We start from the raw sequence: 18,506 nt of genomic DNA, 5'->3' as shown, positions 1-18,506 counted from the left end.
TCTCTATGATCTCTGTTTCCACTGTCATGTCTTCTCTGATTCAGCTTTCATAGTTACATTTCCTCCTCTCCCTCTGACCTCCCACTCTGGTCTTAGTGTGTTTTTTGAAAACAGATTTGAGTGTTTACCTTGTACCAGGAATTACTGTTATTATTACAATATAAGTAAAATAATAACTGATAACAATTACAACAATTAATGATAAGTGGGCTCTGCCCCCAAGGACTTCATGTCTGATAAAGGGAGAGAAACACAGAAATAGAAAATAATAATTGGATGTAATGAGAATTGTGAAAGCTGCTTGACCCTAGTGTTATGAGACCACCACATGCCTGACTCCAGTCCTGATTCCTCAACCATTGTCTACTCTTCTTAATCTGCTTCTCCCTTACCTGCTCCTATGACCTGTCTTATTTCCAATAGGAGTCCTCTGTGCAAAGAAGATAGCTTTGTAGTCAGAAATTATCCATGTGCTCCTCATCAACCCGGAAGCATCTATACTACCCCTTACCACCTGTGGGATAAAGTCTTATCTCCAAGAGCCTGACTTGCCAAGCCTTCAATAATTTGGCATTATCCTACCAGCCAGCTAATTTCTTTCTGTACCCTACCCTCACCATATCCCCCCAAATGAAGCCTTTGTGTTTCAGTTTTAAGGTCGACCTCCTAGGGGAATTATTTAATATCAGTGTTTTAAAAAATCATATAGATCACATTATTGCTTCACCTTATCTAATGTCTATGCCTTGTTTCCCAATTCATTGTCAACTAATTAAGGACTAGGACTCTGTAACAGTCATCTGTCAGTTATGAGCACCTTGGACAGTGCCTTGCCAGACAGGCACCTAATGAATGAATGTGCAGTATTACAATACATAGCTTGACTGTTGATAAGACACTTACAAATGTAGATTGCCATATGGTCCTTTTATACAGTAAGATCACTCACCGGCATTAGTGATCACTCACCTGTAATTATTAAGAGCTTTTAAAAGGCTATTTAATAATACTTAGGGGAAAAAGCAGACCATTGGCATGAGGAAGTTAGTTTTTAAGAAAATTATTCTGGCAGCCATATGCATGAGGGGTTGAAGAGGTGAGGGAAACTGGAGGCAGGTAGACAAGCCGTAAGGCAGATGCAGTAAATCAAGCATAAGAGGTGAGTATCTGGAAGGAGTTTCCCAAACACCTAGCATAGCCTATTAACGTCCATTATTTAAATATTGCTAAAGCTTATTTGACAAATGGAAATAAGTTATCAGGCTTTATTCCATTAATTGATCAAAAAAGGTCCATTTTTAGGCAAGTAAGATCAGAGTGAATTCCAGATTTCTCACAGCAGTGATTTTTAAGCCTAATCTTCAAAGAATTCCTTTGCCATCGTGAGATTTATTTTTATTAGTATTACATCGATGTGTACATTGATGGTTTTATAGGAATTAAATAGCCTGCATCTTTCGCTAGAAAAAAGAACACATACTTGTCTTACAATCACAAATAAGATTTTTAGAATAAAAATTGAACATATTGATAGTGGGGATGCCAGTCATAATTTGATTTGATTCAAGACAGCCGATGCTTGTCTCTTTTCATGCTGCTCTCAATGATTGGTTGTACTTTTTAATTAGGGAGAATGTGAGCTGTGCAAAATTGATGTCTAAAACTATTAAAGTAAAAAGTGGAAGGTTTATCCACAGTCTTCTGAACAATGATCTTTCATGAAGTACAATTTATATATAATGAGACACACATATCTTAAGTGTACAATTTGAATTTTTTTTAAAAATTTATTTATTTATTTATTTATGGCTGTGTTGAGTCTTCGTTTCTGTGCGAGGGCTTTCTCTAGTTGCGGCGAGCGGGGGCCACTCTTCATCGCGGTGCGCGGGCCTCTCACTATCGCGGCCTCTCTTGTTGCGGAGCACAGGCTCCAGACGCGCAGGCTCAGTAGTTGTGGCTCACGGGCCCAGTTGCTCCGCGGCATGTGGGATCTTCCCAGACCAGGGCTTGAACCCGTGTCCCCTGCATTAGCAGGCAGACTCCCAACCACTGCGCCACCAGGGAAGCCCTACAATTTGAATTTTGACAATGGATTCACTTGTGCATCCACACCATAACAGAGCTGTAGAACACTTCCATCAGCCCCAAAACTACCCATGTGCTCCCACCTGTCAGTCTCCACCCTACATAAGCATCATTCTTCTGATTTCCATCACCATAGGTTAGTTTTATTTTTGAATTTTATTCCAGTGGCATCATACAGTAGGTACTTGATCTGGATCCTGTCACTCAGCATAAGGTTTTGGAGATTCGTCATTGTTGGGCTTGTATCAGTAGTTCATTCTTTTTTTTTTTTTTTTTAATTGTTGAGTCCTATTCTGTTTTGTAAACATACAACTTGTTTGTACATTATCCTTTTGATGGACATTTAGGTCGTGTCCAGTTTTTTGCTCTTAAGAATTAAGCTGCTAAGAAAGTTTTTAAGAGTGTCTCTATATTTTTTCATTGTTGATTAAATACCTAGGAGTAGAATTGCTGACTCAAAGGCTGGCTGGATGCTTAACCTTATAAACTGTCAGTTTCTGAAAATAGTTGTGCCATTTTACACTCCCGTCAGCAATAGATGAGCAATTAATATGCTTTACATAATTTGGTGTTGTCAGTCTTCTGTTGCATGTGAAGTAGTACCTCACTGAGGCTTTAATTTGCATCTTTCTGAGTAAAATTGATATTGAGCATCTTTTCATGTGCTTATTGGATGTTCATATATCTTTTTTGTGAGGTGTTTTTCAGGTTTTTAACTGAATTTTCATTGGGTTGTTTGTCTTTTATTATTGATTGGTAGAATTATATATTCTGGATACAAGTCTTTTGTCAAATATACATACTACAAATATTTATTCACAGTCTGTAACATGCCCGTTTTATTTCCTAAACTGTCTTTTGATGAGCAGAAATTTTCAATTTTGGTGAAGTCTACTTTATCAATTTTTTTATATTTAGTGCTTTTTGTGTCCAAAGAAATCTTTTCCTTTTCCAAGACAGCAATTAATCTCTCTCGTGTTTTCCTCACGAAACGATGTAATTTTAGCATTTAAGTTTAGGTCTCTGCTGCAGTTTGAGTTGATTTTTATATATGGTATGAGACAGGGGTTGAGATTCATTTTCTACGCGTTATCCGGTTGACCTTGTGCCATTTGTTTACAAGACTTTTTCTCGCGTTGAATTGCTTTGACAACCTTGTTGAAAATCAGTTAACCATATACGTGGATCTGTCTTTGGACTGTGTTCTGTTTTATTGGTTACTTTGTCAATCCCTACTCCAGTACCACACTGCTCTGATTACTGTAGCTGTACAGTCAGCCTGGAAATCGGGTAGTTTAAGTCCTTCAACTATGTTTTTCTTTTGCAAGAGTCCTTTGGCTATTTCAGATCTTTCTAATTTCCATGTAAATATTAAAATCAGTCCATTGCTATAAAACAGTCTTCTGGGATTTTGGTTGGGATTCCATGGAATCTGTAGATGAATTTGGAGATAATTTGACATCCTAATAATATTGAGTCTTCTAATCCATGAACATGGATATCTCAACAGTGTATAGTAGATTTCGGTGAAGAGGTCTTACACATCTTTTAAATTATTTCCTAAGTATTTTAAACTTTGTATGCCATTTTAAGTGGAATTATTTTATATAATTTTCTAATTGTTTGCTGCTAGTATATAGAAATACAGTTGTTATTTTCTATTGACTTTATGCCCTGTGATTTTACTAAGTTCACTTGTGAGTTCAAAGAATTCTTTTGTAAGTCCCTTAGCACTTTCTAGATAGACAATCATGTCTTTTGGAAATAGAAGTTATATTTCTGCCTTTAGGTCACTACATTTTATTTCTATTCGTTACCTTATTGTACAAGCTTATTATACTCCAGAATAAGTTGTTGAACAAAGGTGATAAGAGGAGATGTTTTCCTTGTTCCTAATCTTAGGGAAAAACTGAATGTTCCCAATCTTAGGGAGAAAATATTCAATATTTCACTATTAGATATTATGTTAGCTGTAGGTTTTTTTTGCGGTTGCCTTTTATCAGATTGAGAATGTTCAAATCTATTCCTGATTTTCTGAGGACTTTTATTATGACTAAGTTTGAATTTCATCAAAGGTTTTTTCTGCATCTTTTGTGAAATAATCATATGGGGATTTTTCTCCTTAATTCTGTTGTGGTGGTGAATTATATTGTTTATTTTCAAATGTTAAACCAATCTTTACTTCCTGAGATAAACCTAACTTGCTTGTATTGTATTACCTTTTTATATATTGCTGAATTTGATTTGCTAATATTTTAAGGACCTTTATTCTGTACTCATGAAGGTTATTGATCTGTAGTTTTCTTTTCTTTTAATGTATTTGTCTGATTTGAATAACGGTACTACTGGCCTCATAAAATTAGTTGAGAATTGTTCCCATCACCTCTGTTTTTAAAAATCATTTGTGTAAGATTGATAGTCTTTCTTCACTAAATGGTTGACAGAGTATACCATTGAAGCCATGTGGGCCAGTGTTTCCTTTGAAGGAACATTTTATAATTCAATTTTCTTTAATAGATACAGGACAGTTAAGAGTTTCTGTTTTATCTGTTTTATCTTACATCAGCTCTAGTAGATTGAGGTTCAAGGAATTTGTGTATTTCATTGAAGTTGTTGAATTTATTAGCATAAAATTGTGCGTAATATTCTGTTATTTTATTGACATCTGTATGATGCCTAGTGGTATCCCCTCTGTTCCTGAAACTGATAATTTGAGTCTTCTCCCTTTTTTGTTTAATCAATTTTGCTAACATTAATCATCTTAGTATTTATTAATCTTTTCATCTCTCAGATAGCCATCTTTTAACTATGTTAATTTCCTTTGCTTGCTTTCTTTTTCATTGCTTTCTGCTCTTATTTCCTACACTCTACTTATCTGGGATCAATTTACACCTTTCCTATTTTCTTACAGTGAAACTTAAATTATTGATTTTAAACCACTCTTGTGATACAAGCATTTATGGCATAGCATATGGTCTGTCTTGGAGAATGCTCCATGTAAGCTTAAAGAAGTGTGTATTCTGCATACATTGGGGAAAGTGTTCTATAAATGTCAGTTAGATTGAGTTGGTTGATAATGTTTTATATCATTGCTGCTGTTCTGCCCAATTGTTCTATCAATTATTGAAATCTCCAAATAATATCTATTTTTCCTTTTAATTCTGTTTTGCTCTGTTGTTAGGTACACATATTTATCATTGTTAAATTCCTCTGATGTTTTGACCCTGTTATTACTTAAAACATCTCTGTCTTTGCTAATAGTTCTTGACCTGGAGTCTATTTTGCCTGATGTTAATGTAGCCTCTCCAGCTCTCTCGTGCTTACTGTTTGAGTGCATATCTGTTTTCATGCTTTCACATTCAATTCAGTTGCATCCTTGAATCTAGAGTGTGTCTCTTATAGAGAGCATGTAGTTGGATCTTTTTGAAATCAAGTCTGACAACTGCTATCTTTTGATTAGTTTTTAACCATTCATACATAATGTAATAGTAATATAGTTGGATTTAATACAGTTCAGATTTCCCATTTTACTATTTTTCTGTGTGCCTTCTTTTTTGTTCCTCTGTTCCTCCTTGACTGCCTTTTGTCATATTTTTAGTGTACCATTTTAATTCCTCTGTTGATTTTTAAACTATATTTTTATCGAGATATAATTAACATATAGCACTATGTTAATTTCATGCATGCAACACAACAATTCAATATTTGTATATACTGTGAAAAGATCACCATAATAAATCTAGTTAACATCAGTCACCATACATAGTTACAAATTTTTTCTCACGATGAGAACTTGAAAGATTTATTCTCTTACCAACTTTCAAATATACAATGCAGTATTATTAGCTATAGTCACCATGCTGTACATTACATCCCTATGACTTGCTTTATAATTGGAAATTTATACCTTTGAATCACCTTCACCCATAATGTCCACCCTAAACTATATTTTAAAATTATTTTCCTAGTAGTTGATTTAGGGATTATAACATTTTTCACAGTCTCCTTCACATTAACACTAACTTAATTCAGTAAAATATAGAAATTTGTTTCAAAATTACTCCATTCCCTCCCCCCTATGTTAATATTGTCATATATAGTTATAGCTATATAAGTAATCAGCCCAATAAAATAGTCCTATGCTGTCTCATTTCCCATTGAAGTTCTTTAAAAGACACAAGTTACATGAAGCAATAATCATATTTCTATAGAGTATTTTATATTAACACACATATTTACTATTTCTAGTGCTTTTCATTTTACCCACTGGATTCAAGTCATTGTCTAGAGTTTAGTCCCTTTTAGCCTGATGGGCTCTTCACTATTTTTATAAAGCCAAGACTACTAGCAACAAATTCTCTCAGTCTTTATTTATGAATTTGACTTTCATTTTTGAGGGATAGCTTTTCTGCATATAGAATTCTTGGTTTATAGGGTTTTAAAAAATTCCTTTCATCATTTTGATTTTGCCATTCCACTGCCTTCTGGCCTCCATTGTTTCTGGTGAGAAGAAGTCTGCCATTATTTTTTATTGATCCTCTGCTGTATGGAATTACTTATTTTTCTCTTTCCATGTTTAGAATTGTCTGTCTTCGGCTTTCCACACTTATACTATGATGTGTTCAGGTGTGAATCTCTTTGCATTTATTTTACTTGCATCTTGTTGAATTTCTTGGATATGTAAATTAATAGTCTTCATCAGATTCGATGGAGGAATCAAAAGCTTTACAGACAAGCAAAAGCTAAGAGAATTCAGCACCACCAAACCAGTTCTACAACAAATGCTAAAGGAACTTCTCTAAGTGGGAAACACAAGAGAAGAAAAGGACCTACAAATACAAACACAAAACAACTAAGAACGTGGTCATAGGAACATACATATCGATAATTACCTTAAACGTGAATGGATTAAACACTCCAAAAGACACAGGCTTGCTGAATGGATACAAAAACAAGACCCATATATATGCTGTCTACAAGAGACCCACTTCAGACCTAGGGACACATACAGATTGAAAGTGAGGGGATGGAAAAAGATATTCCATGCAAATAGAAATCAAAAGAAAGCTGGAGTAGCAATACTCATATCAGATAAAATAGACTTTAAACTAAAGAATGTTACAAGAGACAAGGAAGGACACTACATAATGATCAAAGGATCAATCCAAGAAGAAGATATAACAATTATAAATATATATGCACCCAACATAGGAGCACCTCAATACATAAGGCAACTGCTAACAGCTATAAAAGAGGATATCGACAGTAACACAATAATAGTGGGGGAGTTTAACACCTCACTTACACCAGTGGACAGATCATCCAAAATGAAAATAAATAAGGAAACAGAAGCTTTAAATGACACAATAGACCAGACAGATTTAATTGATATTTATAGGACATTCCATCCATAAACAGCAGATTACACTTTCTTCTCAAGTGCGCATGGAACATTCTCCAGGATAGATCACATCTTGGGTCACAATTCAAGCCTCAGTAAATTTAAGAAAATTGAATCATATCAAGCATCTTTTCTGACCACAATGCTATGAGATTAGAAATGAATTACAGGGGGGCTTCCCTGGTGGCGCAGTGGTTGAGAATCTGCCTGCCAATGCAGGGGACATGGGTTCGAGCCCTGGTCTGGGAAGATCCCACATGCCGCGGAGCATCTGGGCCCGTGAGCCACAATTGCTGAGCCTGCGCATCTGGAGCCTGTGCTCCGCAACAAGAGAGGCCGCGATAGTGAGAGGCCCGTGCACCGTGATGAAGAGTGGCCCCCGCTTGCCACAACTAGAGAAAGCCCTTGCACAGAAACGAAGACCCAACACAGCCATAAAAATAAATTAATTAAAAAAAAAAAAGAAATGAATTACAGGGAAAAAACTGTAAAAAACACAAACACATGGAGGCTAAACAATACATTACTAAATAACCTAGAGATCACTGAAGAAATCAAAGAGGAAATCAAAAAATACCTAGAGACAAATGACAATGAAAACACGACGATCCAAAACCTATGGGATGCAGCAAAAGCAGTTCTAAGAGGGAAGTTTATAGCTATACAAGCCTACCTCAAGAAACAAGAAAAATCTCAAGTAAACAATCTAACCTTACACCTAAAGGAACTAGAGAAAGAAGAACAAACAAAACCCAAAGTTAGCAGAAGGAAAGAATTCATAAAGATCAGAGCAGAAATAAATGAAATAGACACAAAGAAAAACAATAGCAAAGATCAATAAAATTAAAAGCTGGTTCTTTGAGAAAAAAAAAATAGTCTTCATCAAATTTAGGAAGTTTCAACTATTATTTCTTCAAGAATTTTTCTGCCTTTGCCTTTTTCTCTCCTTTCCTTCTGGGGCTCTCACATATGTTTGTATGCTTGACATCCTGCAGATCTCTAAGGGTCTGTTCATTTATCTTTATTCTCAGCTCTTCAGATTGGATTATTTCTATTGATCAACCTTGAATTGCACTGATTCTTCTGCCATTTCAAAACTATTATTACTTTCTAGTGAATTTTTATTTCAGTTACTATACTTTTCAGCTCCAGTATTCTCTTTATAATTTATCTGTCTTTTTTTTTTTTAATTAATATATTTTTGGCTGTGTTGGGTCTTCATTTCTGTGCGAGGGCTTTCTCTAGTTGCGGCAAGCGGGGGCCACTCTTCATCACGGTGTGCGGGCCTCTCACTATCGCGGCCTCTCTTGTTGCAGAGCACAGGCTCCAGACGCGCAGGCTCAGTAGTTGTGGCTTACGGGCCCAGTTGCTCCGTGGCATGTGGGATCTTCCCAGTCCAGGGCTCGAACCCGTGTCCCCTGCATTGGCAGGCAGATTCTCAACCGCTGCACCACCAGGGAAACCCCTATCTGTCCTTCTTGATGATCTCTATTTATTCATTCATTGTTGTTTTCTGTAATTCATCAAATATGGTTTCGTCTACTACTTTGAACACATTTATAATAGCTTCTTTGAAGCCTTTGTCTACTATACAATCAGGGAACATTAGAGTTGGTTTCTAATGACTACTTTTTTCCATGAATATGTGTCACACTTTCCTGTTTCTTCACATGTCTCACAGTTTTTTTGTTGAAAACTTGATAATGTAGCAACTCTGGGTTCTGATATTTTCCCTGAAGATTATCGTTGTTGCTGTTTTTTGTTTGTTTCACTCTTTAGTAATTTGCCTGAGCAAATTCTGTGAAATCTGTCTCCCCTGTAGTATGCTTCCACTGATATCTCTGCTCAGTTTGTATGTAGACATATACATAGGTTTTTTTGTTTGTTTCAGTTTTTAGGTCTGGTATTCTGGGAGTCATCCCATATGTCCATGTAGGTTGGTCATGAGAGGTTGTGCTCAACCACTTTGCCAGTATGTCCTCTGTTCACAATTTATGAATCTCTCTATGGGGTGGGTAATGCATTTAAACCTCAGGTTATTTTACATTTTGCTCTGGTCTTTATCTGGGCACTTTGAGGTCTTTTATGTGTATGTGCATAGCCTTAGGTGTGGTTAGGAGTATGAATAGCTTGGATCCTCTCTGGTATTCTCTGCATGTGCATGTAGCCTCAGCCATAATTATGCTTTCCCCAACATGACAGTATCCTCAGGCCAGTAGAACTACTTGGCCCTTCCCACTTGCCCACTATTGAGATCATCATTTCTACCAAACACGCCACTGGGAATGGGCATTCCCCACCACTCCAAATTAAGTGAGCCCCTTTACCTGCAGCAGATAAACTGCCAACCCCATGGCCTGGCCTGCCCTGGCAGAACCTCCATGTCAGTCTTGCTGGCCAACACCAATAGTGAGACACCAATAATTTTAAGTGACATTTCTTCAAATATGCAACTAGAAATTGATGAAACATGGTTATATAGGTTGGAAAAGCAGCAAAGCAGCACTTACATGAATCCTGAAATGCATTGCTGCCCTTGTGAGGGTTTTGATCATTCAGCCATCCCCCGAACCTTCATGGAAATGAGCACCCACTTCCTTGACCATTTCAATGTAGTTAAACGGACCCAGCCATGACAACAGAGAAATAGGCTATTTCCCAAAACACACACATCTGCAAGGTAAACATTTAGTCCATTTTCTGACTTTATAACCATCTTCACCCATCCCATTATGTGCAATTGGCTTTACAGCCCCCTCCCTGAAAAGAGCAGGGGACACAATCAATCCGTTTTGTTGAATGCAGCTTATTCAGCCCCCAGAAAAAGATCTTCTGACTGTTATTGTCAATTCTGTCGAAACATTAGGACAGGGCAGAATAAAACTGACCGACATAGGTATTTACCCCTCTTGCATTTGGCTGTTTTGTGTAACATCCGGAATAATGGGCACAAAAATGAAGACAGAATGCAAAGGAAGATGAAAATAAGATGGAGAAATACACATGGTTAATATCAGCCCATATTTTTAAATAGAGAAGATATAGAATTCACTGCTAAGCTTTTCTGGGTTTAGGTCTATTTGTGGCAAGGAGCTTTATTATCACTTTGTTTTATAGGTTTCCAGCTCACTATTTCTATTGCTTACTTTCTTCTTGAATATCAGTCCCTTTGGAAGCCAAAATACACAGAAATAGGGCAAAGCCTTTGGTGGAAAATCCTCCTTACCAAATGGAAATATCGATTTATGAACAACAACAAGAAGTTGTGTAAAAATAAGACTGCACCTGCAGAAGAAAAAAATTGACATAGTAATTTGCTGTATACTTTCATAATTGCATAGTGGAATCTCTAGAAATAATATGTAGAAATAGAAATTCATTGTAAATGACTATCAGTTGCTTATTCCCAAATGTATTTTAAAGTCACTATAACATCTGGGTTAGATTGCAGGAAATACACAGTGAAAAGCAGAAGCATTTCTATTATATCTGTGTTATCTCAAAAATTATTTTACATTATACTTAATGTAAAATAATTGTTAATGGTATGTTTGTAAGTCTATTTTAAACTCTTATTTACTTATTCACTGAAAAAAAAATCAGTTAAGAGCAAAATCTCTTTCAAAAAATTTGCTGCTTTATACTCAGATTATATTATCACCTGTAGCTAATGTTAAATGTGGACAGCAGAATAAAATCAAGAGAGATTATGCCTCTAAAAAGTACAAAACAAAACCAAAAATAAAAACAAGAAACAGAAAATTATCCCTAAGTTGTGGCAGAGATCTTTTCTCTTGAAAGAATTTCCTTAAGGAAAAGAATGAAGAGAGACACCTTTATCATTTCAGAATTCAGGGAGAGATTTATATAGGGATCATTTAGGAACAGTGGGGCAAAGCATCTGGGTCCCAACTGGGCATGAAAGAGGAAAAGTAGCTGCTGTCTGGCTGCGTAGTTGTTTTATCATTCTCCCCTTGTGTATCTATAGTACTGCATTGACCCGGGTTCCAGCAGGAAACAGATGGCACACTCAAACTAGATTATTTCTAGAGGATTTAAGAAGGGGACTTTCAGCAAAGCTGTGGGGAAAGTGGAGAGAAATTGCAGCACTCTGGGACCCGTAAGAATAGAGCTGTTACCACCTCAGGTCCAAAGGACCCAGAAGAAAGCATATTTACAGAGTACTAGAGAGAAGCCTCTCTTAAGGGGACCCTACGGGGCAGAACCCTGGGGAATAGAGATGCTAACATCTCTTTCCTTTCTGTCTCTGGCCTCGTGCTGTGGTGCCCAGGGTCCACACATCACAGGAAGCTGGAGGACAAGGGGACTCATTGATAGAGTCTCTACGCATCAGCCTCCTGGCTGAGGAGAGAAAAGATAGAGAAGGGCAGGGAGCGGAGCTCGAGGGGCAAATGGAAGAAAGCTGACCCCTGTGTTATTTTAGAATGCTGCTCTTATGGAACCTATAGTCCAGTGGGGAGACGTGGTTAAAAACAACCACAACAAAATTAAATATGAACACCAGAGAGAAAAGCATAAATGCAGTACTCTAATCCAAATTTTTTTACGAAGGACCTTCTTCCCATCTCAGATGAACTACCCAAAGGGTATCCCCATGGGGCAGTCTGTGGTCCCCTCTCTTTTGAAACACACTAAGTATTTCTGGGACCAGTTGAGTTTAGTAGAATTATATGTTTTTTGAAAAGCTACTATGTGCCAGGCATATAGTTTAAAATTGGTAATATAAAGTTGGTAAAGACTCAACCCTCAAAGGCCTGGTAGGAAGAGAAGAAAGGCACGTTTAAACAGTGTCTGGATGGACCTATCAAGGGAGACCCGCGTGGGGGGAAGGGAGACTGGGACTCATTGCTCCTCTTAAACGCTTTGTATGTATAAATTCATTCTTCCCCTCACTAACCCGAGAGGATTCGTTCTTTTCGTCATCCTCATCTTACATATGAGAAAACTGAGGCACAAAAAGTTAAAAGCCCAAGGTCACACAGTAAGTAAGCCTTGGAGGTGGGATTTGAGCTAGGTACTGTGGCTCTAGTCCTGCGGCCAATTCTAAGCCTTACACTGCCCTCCCAGCCACTTCCCAACTCTGAAAGGTAACAAAAAGAGGAAGAATGGGAGGAGGGAAGTGTTTTTAATGATAATGATAGCTGTCATTTAAGGAGGAACTACAGGCATACCTTGGAGATCCTGTGGGTTTGGTTGCAGACCTCCAGAGTAACAGGAATATTGCAATAAAGTCAATATGAATTTTTTGGTTTCCCAGTGTGTATAAAAGTTATGTTTACACTACACTGTATTCTGTTAAATCTTCAGTAGCATTATGTCTAAAACAACAATGTACATACGTTAATTTAAAAATACTTTATGGCTGAAAAATGCTGTCATCTGCGCCTTCAGTGAGTCATAATTTTTTTGCTGGTGGAGGGTCTTGCCTCCATGTTGATGGCTGCTGACTGATCAGGGTGGTGTTTGCCGAAGACGGAGGTAGCTGTGGCAATTTCTTCACGTAAAACAACAGTGAAGTTTGCTGCCTCCATTGACTGTTCCTTTCATGAATGATTTCTCTGTAGCATGCACTGCTGTTTGATAGCATTTTATCCGTAGTAGAACTTCTTTCCAAATTTTGAGTCCTCTCAAACCCTGCCACTGCTTTATGAACTAAGTTTCTGTAATATTCTAAATCATTTCTCGTCATTTCAACAATCTTCACAGCATCTTCACCAGGAGTAGATTCCATCTCAAGAAACCACTTTCTTTGCTCATCTGTAAAAGCAATTCCTCATCCGTTAAAGTTTTATCATGAGACTGCAGCAATTCAGTCACATCTTCAGACTCCACATCTAATTCTACTTCTCTTGTTATTTCCACCATATCTGCAGTTCCTTCCTCTGCTGAAGTCTTGGACCCCTCAAAGTCATCCATGAGGATTGGAATCAAGTTCTTCTAAACTCCTGTTAATGTTGCTATTTTGACCTCTTCCCATGAATCTCGAATGTTCTTCATGGCATCTAGAATGATAAATATTTTCAATTGACTTTGCCCAGATCCATGAGAGGAATCGTTATCTATGGCATCTATATAGCCTCACAAAATGTATTTCTTTTTTTTTCTTGGGGGGGGGTGGTGGGTGGCGAGTATTTGTTCTTTTCTTCCTTCCATTTTTATTGAGATATAATTGACAAACAGCACTGTAAGTTTAAGGTGTACAGCATAATGATTTGACTTACATACATCATGACATGATTATCACAATAAGTGTAGTGAACGTCCATTATCTTAGATACATGCAAAAGTAAAGAAATAGAAATTTTTCTTGTGATGAGAATGCTTAGGATTACTTTCAGCAAAACTTTCGTATATAAATACAGCAGTGTTAATTATATTTATCATGTTGTACAGTACATCCCTAGTTCTTATTTATCTTATAACTTGAAGTTTCTACCCTTTGACCGCCTCCATCCAATTCTTCCTCCCCGCAATCCCCGCCTCTGGTAACCAAAAATCTCTTCTCTTTTTCTAAGTTTGTTTGTTTTTGAAGTGTAATTGACCTACCACACTATGTTAGTTTCTGTTACACAACATAGTGATTCACTTCTTCTGTACATTTCAAACTGATCACCATGACAAGTTTAGTCACAATGCATCACCATACAAAGATATTACATAGGTATTGACTAACTGTATTCCTCACACTGTACAATTCATATCCTTGACTCATTTATTTTGTAACTGGAAGTTTGTACCTCTTAATCTCCCTCACCTATTTCTTTCCTTCCCGTAACCCCCTCCGTCCTGGCAAACACCTGTTTGTTCTCTGTATCTATGACTGTTTTTGTTTTTTATGTTTGTTCTTTTGTTTTTTAGATGTCACATATAAGTGGAATCATACGGTATTTATCTTTCTCTGTTTGACTTATTTCAATTAGCACAATACCCTCTAGGTCCATCCATGTTGTTGAAATGGCATTATTTCATTCTTTTTTCTGGCTGAGTAATATCCTCTTGTATATACGTGTACCACATCTTCTTTATCCATTCGTCTGTTGATGGATGCTTGGGTTGCTCTCATGTCTTGCCTATTGTAAATAATGCTGCAGTGAACATAAGGGTGCATATATCTTTTCTAACTAGCATTTTCATTTTCTTTGGATATAAACCCAAAAGTGGAATTGCTGGGTCATATGGTAGTGCTGTTTTTCATTTTTTTGAGGACTCTCTGTAGTGGCTGCTCCAATTTACATTCCCACCGGCAGTGCTCAAGGGTTCCCTTTTTGCCACATCCTTGCCAATACTTATTATTTTTTTGTCTTTTTGATAATAGCCATTCTAACAGGTGTGAATTGGTATCTCATTGTGGTTTTGATTTGCATTTCCCTGATAATTAGTGATGTTGAGCATCTTTTCATATGCCTGTTGGCCTTTTGTATGTCTTCTTTGGAAAGATGTCTATTCAGATCCTCTGCCCATTTTTTAATCAGGTGGTTTGTATTTTTTGATGTTGAGTTGTATGAGTTATATGTGTATTTTGTGTATATTTTGGATATTAACCCTTTATCAGATATATTGTTTGCAGGTTTCTTCTCCCATTCAATAGATGGCCTTTTCATTTTGTTAATAGTTTCCTTTGCTGTGCAAAACCTTTTTAGTTTTATTAGGTCCAATTTGTTTATTTTTGCTTTTGTTTCCCTGGCCTGAGGAGACATATCCCCCAAAAGTATTACTAAGACTGATGTCAAAAAGCTTACTGCCTCTGTTTTCTTTTAGAAGTTTTATGGTTTTAGGTCTTACTTATTCAAGTTTTTAATCCATTTTGAATTTATTTTTGTGCATGGTGTGAGACAGTAGTCCAGTTTGATTCTTTTACATGTAGCTGTCCAGTTTTCCCAACACCATTTATTGAAAAGGTTTTCTTTTCCCCATTGTGTATCCTTCCCTCTGTTGTCATAGATTAATTGCCCATATAAGTGTGGATTCATTTCTGGGCTCTCTATTCTATTCCATTGATCTGTGTGTCTGTTTTGTGCCAGTACCTACTGTTTTGATTACTGTAGTTTTGTAGTATAATTTGAAATCAGGGAGCATGATACCTCCAGTTTTGTTTTCCTCTCTTTAGATTGTTTTGGCTATTTGGAGTCTTTTGTGTTTCCATAGAAATTTGGGTATTATTTTTCTCTTACCAAGCCTTCTCCATTAGAGGAATCACTATCTATAGCAGCTATAGCCTTACAAGATGTATTTCTTAAGTAATAAGACTTGAAAATCAAAATTACTCCTTGACCAATGGGCTGCAGAATAGATGTGTATTAGTAGATGTGAAAACATCATTAATCTCATTGTATATCTCCATCATAGCTCTTGGGTGACCAAGTACCTTATCAATGAGCAGGAATATTTTGAAAGGGATCTTTTTTTCTGGTGAGTAAGTCTCAATAGTAGGCTTAAAATATTCAGTAAACCATGTTATAAACAGATATGCTCTCATCCAGGCTTTAGTCCATTTATAGAGCACACACAGAGTAGACTGAGCCTAATTCTTAAGGATCCTAGGTTTCTGACAATGGTAACTGAGCATTGGCTTCAGCTTAAAGTCACCAGCTGCATTAACCCCTAGTGAGACAGTCAGCTTGTCCTTTGAAGCTTTAGAGCTGGGCATTGACTTCTGCTCTCTAGCTCTGAAAGTCCTAGATGGCACCTTCTTCCAATGTAAGGCTTTTTCATCTACGTTGAAAATCTGATGTTTAGTGTAGCCACTTTCATTAATTATCTTAGCTAGATCTTCTGGATAACTTGCTGCATCTTCTACATCAGCACTTGCTGCTTCTCCTTGCACTTTTATGTTATGGAGACGGCTTCTTTACTAAACCTCATGAACCAGCCTCTGCCAGCTTCAAACTTTTCTTCTACAGCTTCCTCACCCCTCTCAGCCTTCATAGAATTGAAGAGTTAGGGCGTTGCTCTGGTTTTGGCTTTGGCTTAAGAGAATGTTGTGTCTGATTTGATCTTCTACCCAGACCACTAAAGCTTTCTCCGTATCAGCAATAAAGCTGTTTTTCTTTCTTATCATTTGTGTGTTCACTGCAGTAGCACTTTTAATTTCCTTCAAGAATGTTTCCTTTGCATCCACAACTTAGCTAACTGTTTGGCACAAGAGACCTAGATTTTAACATGCCTTCCTCACTAAGCTTAATCATTTCTGGTTTTTGATTTAAAGTGTGACTCTTCCTTTCACTTGAATGCTTTGAGGCCATTTTAGGGTTATTAACTGGCCTGACTTCAATATTTTTGTGTCTCAGGGAATAAGGAGGCCCAAGAAAAGGGAGAGAGACAGGGGAGTGGCTGGTTGACGGAGCAGTCAGAACACACACGTTTATTAATAAGTTCATTGTCATGTGGGTGGGATTTGTGGCTTCCCCAAAACAATGACAATAGTTAACATCAGAGATCACAGATCTCAAGTATAATAATAATGAAAAAGTTTGAAATATTGTGAGAATTGCCAAAATGTGACACAGAGACATGAAATTTGCAAATGCTGTTGGAAGAATGGTACGGATAGATTTGATCAATGTAGGGTTGCCACAAACCTTCAATTTATAAAAGCATGCAGTATCTGTGAAGCACAACAAAGCAAAGCACAATAAAACGAGGTCTGCCAGTACTGTGTCCCAGCATTGTTAACCACTTTATTTTTATTTTTTTAACCAGTACTAAACAATTAGTTAATGTTTATTTAATCTTTTCAAACCACACCTGTACTATAAGCAGGTTAAAAGCATGGAGTAATGATTCTCTGAACTCTCCCATCTTTGCACTGGGTACCTTCTGTCCATCATACATGATGATACAATGAGATTCATCACTGTCTAAAAATAGAAGAAATTATAGTAATAGAATATTAAGATCAATATAAAAACTTTCATTATACTATGTTTTTACTCTATCCTATTATCTTACATTTTAATCATCATGATATAAAATACTTTTATTTTAAGCTAACTTACGGGTATAAGAATCCTAACTAAAACTCTCTCCTTTACACAAAGACAGTAACATTCTTGTAGCTAAATCAAAGTGGTCTGACTAAACATAGCTTTCTGAAGTGTCTACAACGTTGTTAATTCCCTAGGGAGAAATAGAACTGTCTTATCCATACAATTTCTCTTCAGTACAGTGAGTATAACATTGCTTATCTCAGGCAATATTTTAGAGCAGTTATGCATAGCCTTTTAGTGTTCAATAACTTAAGTTAATAGTCTCTCAATTTAAAATCGCCAGCCTATTTCTTGCAGAAGCCACAGTTCTTTTAACAGAAGACTGTTAAAAATGAAAAACAAAAACAAAAAAAGGCATCCCATGACCTTAAGCATAGGATATGTAATCTATTGCTCAGACTGGAAAAAAAGATTACTTATAATGATTACATCATAGCCATATTTCATTTCTGAGGTAGGAAAAAATTGCAGAATAACAGTGGTTTTTCCCCCCTGAGCCTTGCTTTATTTCCTGACTTTGAAATAATTTAGGTGCTTAGGAAAGCCTGTTGAGAACTTTATTCTACTCGGATAGTATTTCTTGAACACTGAATGCAGTTTGGGCTGTAAAAATAGTAAAGCCTCTCTCTCTTAAGCATCAGTAATTCTTCTTTTTGTTTTTTCTTTTTAACATCTTTATTGGAGTATAATTGCTTTACAATGGTGTATTAGTTTCTGCTGTATAACAAAGTGAATCAGCTATAAGCATACCTATATCCCCATATCCCCTCCCTCTTGCCTCTCCCTCCCACCCTCCCTATCCCACCCCTCTAGGTGGTCACAAAGCACTGAGCTGATCTCCCTGAAGCATCAGTAATTCTTTAAGTCAGACCCATTGACCTTTCCAGTCAGTCTGAATCCTTGCACAATTTGAATTGTGTAAATATGCGGGTGCAGTACCATCATTGATACTCAACATTTATTGGATTTGTATTTGGCTCCAGCTATTATACTAGGCACATTCGCAAAATATC

At 36.8% G+C, this 18,506-nt stretch overlaps 1 protein-coding gene and 1 long non-coding RNA gene across 2 annotated transcripts in view; one reads left to right on the top strand and one right to left on the bottom strand.

The window, feature by feature from the left end:
* Nucleotides 1-18,506, top strand: part of NWD2 (NACHT and WD repeat domain containing 2) — a 198,153-nt gene that overhangs the window by 28,787 nt on the left and 150,860 nt on the right. The window lies entirely within an intron of this gene.
* LOC309662142 overlaps nt 2,342-18,506 on the bottom strand; it is a 141,135-nt gene continuing 124,970 nt past the window's right edge. The window contains exon 2 of the long non-coding RNA XR_014264532.1: nt 2,342-17,360. This is a non-coding gene — a long non-coding RNA (uncharacterized lncRNA). The remainder of the gene's footprint in view (nt 17,361-18,506) is intronic.

This window comes from Balaenoptera physalus, assembly GCF_965194825.1.
Source record: "Balaenoptera physalus genome assembly, chromosome: 5".
Taxonomy (NCBI): domain Eukaryota; kingdom Metazoa; phylum Chordata; class Mammalia; order Artiodactyla; family Balaenopteridae; genus Balaenoptera; species Balaenoptera physalus.
Note: the sequence above shows the minus strand (reverse complement) of the source record. Positions and strands in the feature narration are given on the sequence as shown.